The 4334-nt window shown below is 44.0% G+C and overlaps 1 non-coding gene across 1 annotated transcript; it reads left to right on the forward strand.

Moving 5' to 3' along the window:
* The first annotated feature begins 607 nt into the window (after nt 1-607).
* Trnak-cuu (transfer RNA lysine (anticodon CUU)) lies at nt 608-680 on the forward strand. The gene has a single exon. It is a non-coding gene; the product is annotated as a tRNA-Lys (tRNA).
* Nucleotides 681-4334: the final 3654 nt, after the last annotated feature.

Below are 4334 nucleotides of genomic sequence, written 5' to 3' on the forward strand. Positions count from 1 at the left end.
TGACCACGTGAGTCTTTAATTAGCCAAGCAATCTCAGTAGGACTAAAGGCATGGCTTTGCCAGCTAGATCCAGTCCATTCCTTAGCTTTCCAGCCTCATGGCGGATATACAGGCTGCAGCCATGTTTATAGCCACACCTCTATGGCGGTTCAAGGTCCCTGCCAGCCAGCAAGCTACAACAGACAACACTCAAATCCTCTCTCGGTAGCTGGCCCTCCTGCCTCAAACAGTCAGAGTTTGCCCTGGCAGGATGGCCCAGAAAGCCGGCATTTTTAAACAGCGCAGCTTTTTTCCTGCTACGGCTGAAAACCGAAAAACATGCGTTCAGCTTTTCGTCAACACTGTTTAAGTGTTTCGTGGCAGGACCTCTTAATGAGCTGCAGGCTTTGCAGCTGAAGCTGAGTCAGGAAGCCTCTCTTAGATGAGGCGCTAGCTTGCCTCTAGCAAGTAGAGCAGACCCAAGAAATTGCCGTAAGAAACATGCTTTACTCTATTCTTTTCTAAGCTTTCTCAGGCTTTCTGTGGACTCAGTTAGCCACACGTCTGGGCGTCATTTGTAGTAATATGGACGGCGGCAGGGTTGCGTCCCCAAATCCCCAGCCGCCTGGCCCGGCTAGCTCAGTCGGTAGAGCATGGGACTCTTAATCCCAGGGTCGTGGGTTCGAGCCCCACGTTGGGCGCCATTTGTAGTAATATGGACAGCGGCAGGGTTGCGTCCCCAAATCCCCAGCCGCCTGGCTCGGCTAGCTTATGCCCCAAATAATTACACGGACACTGTATTCTTTTAAACACTGCTCTGGCCCATTTCTAATCATCTGTGTAGCGCCCCTAGGTGCGCATACCGGGAAGATTCTAGCCTAAGTCCATCCTGGGTTGGAGCTTCATAGCGTGCGTCTTCCCTGGAGCAGGTAGCATGGCGTCTCTCCTGCGTCTGCTCCGGAGAGCAGAGCTGCGGAGTCTGCCCTCACTTCCTCTTCCTCCTGGCATTCTGTTCTGTCTACTCCTCCCACCTATCTTCTAACCAATGAAATGGGCCGAGGCAGTTCCTTTATTGCTTAGCCAATGAAATCAACACATTGATATATGACACTCCCACATCACCTTACAAAAGCCCTCTGCAGGATCAGAAAAGGAGCCTAGTAGCAGGAAGGGAAGCTCAAGCAAGAGATCAAGCTGAAGGTAGAAGTTGCTTTTTAAAAGAGAGAGAGACCACAACTCAATGGGCTGGTATCTCAGTGGCTATTCAGGAAACATCACAGAGAAAGGATCTGCTTCATGCATGAGAGTCACCGATGATTTCCCTTTAAGAAAAAAACCCATCAAAACTCCCAATAACATCATCAGCATTCAACAACATGTCTATGATTTCTTTGCCTTGCCTTTGATTGTGCAGTAAATGATGCTGATAGTTAATCTGTGCAATTAATGCAAATTTCCTTGTAACTGACTAGACAGAATTGACAGGTTATCTTAAACACAGCAGGGAGTCACTCTACGATGGAACTGGTTCATCATCACCTGTGTGACAGTGACATAATTAAGATCTTTCCTTTGTCTATAAATCTCATTATGTTCAACATGATATGTTGTCATACAGATTTCTTAGGGTTTTGTCCCACTGGTGGTTTCCTTGGTATGCTTACATAATTTTTGCCAGATCCAATCAGTTTTGCCATGCACTCTCAGCTCCACGTCATTGTGTTCCCCTTATGTTCCAGTCCAGGCATTTTAGACCTCTTGTAACTGTTGTAAGAGTATCTCATGTTCCACCTAAATGATTTAGGGTTTTATTTAGGCTGGGTTTTATCTTCCATCACTGAGTTCATTGACTTTCCTTGGGCGTAATTCCTGGGACACTGAGCCTAACTCCTGGGGGATTCCTCCCGTTATTTCTTCTTTCTTAGATAGTTTACACTCTCACTATTACTGTGAGAGTGTTTCTGTAGCAAATATTCTTCTCAAGATGAGAAGAAACTTCAATATTACAATCCATTTGTTATTGTGATTTAAATACACACACACAAACACACACAAGTTAATGCACATACACTGATGATATCTCAATTTATGGGGCCATTCTGGGGATGTCAAGATCGATATCTCTCGAGTGGTTCTCAGAAGGCCATAGGGTGACCCTCTCTAGGTACTTAAGCAGGGAGGAGAGGTTGACTGCACTGTGAAATGTCCCTAGGAACTGTGTGTGCCTTGTCCCATAGTCAGACTGATGATTGACTATCTTGAAAACCACCATGGAACTTTTGTTTGGCAAATGATGGAGATCAAGTCAGGGTCAAAATCAGAAAACTAGATGGAGCTTCCAAGCTCCAGTGGAAGAGCAGATGGATGGAGGAAAAGAGCAAGGATGTCAGGAATATAAGGGCTTGGTCCACACTATGAGACACTGTGCCTGAACTAAGGGGATTTCAACTAATCCAGTGACCTGGGAATGAAAGAACATGGGATCAAACTGGAAGCTCTGAATGTGGCTGACAATTGGGGCAGACGGAGAAGCCAAAGATAATGGCACTTGCAATTGTCTGCATATCATACACTGGCTTTTTGTGATCATATTTTTTGTGGATGCATACCTTGCTAAATCTGGATGGATGAAGGGTGGGCTTGGACTTCCCACAGCTCAAAGTACCCTGCCCTCTATTTGGACTGGTGTTTGAGTGGAGAGGTTTATTTGCGGAGCAAGAAGAATGTGGGAGGAGGAAGAGAAGTGGAAAGTTTGATAATTATTATTATGAAGTAATGGAAAAATCAATAGAAAATAACCAATGAGGACATTGGAGCTAGGAAAAAAAAACATTCATGTGAGTTGTTGACTCAGACCAAAAATTATTTTACAGAAAAAAAAACACATAAAGGGGTTGAGTTGCTTGTTAAATATGACTCAAGTAATTGGGAAGAAGATTGGGGTTTTTATTTTGGGTCTTCATGGGGCTGTATGAGCAGCATTTGAGGACCTGTATGCTGGATATTTCTGGGGGTTAGTAGGGAAGAAACCTGGCTAGGAGGAGTTTTATGACATAAGTAGAGCCTTGATGATGTCACAAAGCTTTGGTTGGGGGTGGCAACTCTGTTCCACATGAGGCACTAGTCTTCTGTGAAGGTGGGCTTACTATCTTCACGGTGGCTGAGGAGGTCAGTTCAGCTCTTGGGCTCCACAACTGTTCAACCGAATTTCCAGAAGTTGGAATCTAGAGAGCCAAGATATTTTCTTTTGGTAAATATGTTTAGGAAGCAACTAGGACCTCTGTAGTCAAAGAAAGGTTTCTTTCAAATCTGCTCTGGGTCCAAAATTTATGTCGTTAACAGCTCCTATATTTGATAGCTGGGGGACGGTTAATGTCAGGTATTCTCCCCACTCTATCTTTGCTAAAAATGTCCAATTTCTCAGTCCACTTAAATGGCAAAGATCCTCTTTGTCCATATGTGTTTTAAAAGATAATTATTTCTAATAGGTGCTGTTGCACAGATTAATGTTTCTTTCTTTTGGCAGTTTGACTCACAGTACTCACTTCTCTAATGAAGATACAGAATATCTTTATGTAATCAACCTGGATCTGGATCAGGAGACACATTAGAGAGAGCCAGTGGACTGGAGTGCCATGACCTTGGGCAGGTGGTTATAGATCAGCCAACTAACCAGTAGCTTGAGTGGTAAGGAGAGGAGTGGCTGCTCTTTGAATTCTTTGCCATCTGTTCAGATATTTCTTTCTCACTTTAGGTATAGGCATAGCTTCCTCTCTCATTGATATAGTAAGTCAGGAAGTAGGTTTCTCAGTAGAGGTCAATTGCATTTTGCAGCAGGAATATGTCTCTGATAAACATATACTGAGCTGTAGACAAGAGTTTGATAATTTTCCTATTAATTTCTTAAGAACATATTCCATTTAGGTATCCAAATCTATTCAGCCTTGCCTTTTTCACCTGCTCCAAAGTTATTACTAAAAAGAGCCTTGACCTCACATGCTCACCTTCTTATCCTTGCAGGCACTTATGGTGGAGGAAACCACTTTGTGTCTGATGTAAACTGAAGAGTTCTTCCTATGCAGAGATTGGCAGCTATGAAGCCCAAGCACAGAAACAGAGCCAAGAGACAGTGGAACAAGAGTGCTGTGGCCTATCTCAGAAAGTCTCCCGCCATGATGAAGATGCCTCTTAGTATGAGTTGCATGCAACATCTCCTGAAGAAGAATGGGCCATCGCTCCAGAAGCAAAAACTTAGTAAGCCTTTTGAGGCCCTGGAGAATATTGTTGGCCGCAGAATTTCTCATGGCTGGAAGGAAGCCAATGAACCAGTCACCCATTGGAAGCCATCATTCTAG

The sequence above is a fragment of the Microtus pennsylvanicus genome (genome assembly GCF_037038515.1).
Source record: "Microtus pennsylvanicus isolate mMicPen1 chromosome Y unlocalized genomic scaffold, mMicPen1.hap1 SUPER_Y_unloc_2, whole genome shotgun sequence".
Lineage (NCBI taxonomy): Eukaryota > Metazoa > Chordata > Mammalia > Rodentia > Cricetidae > Microtus > Microtus pennsylvanicus.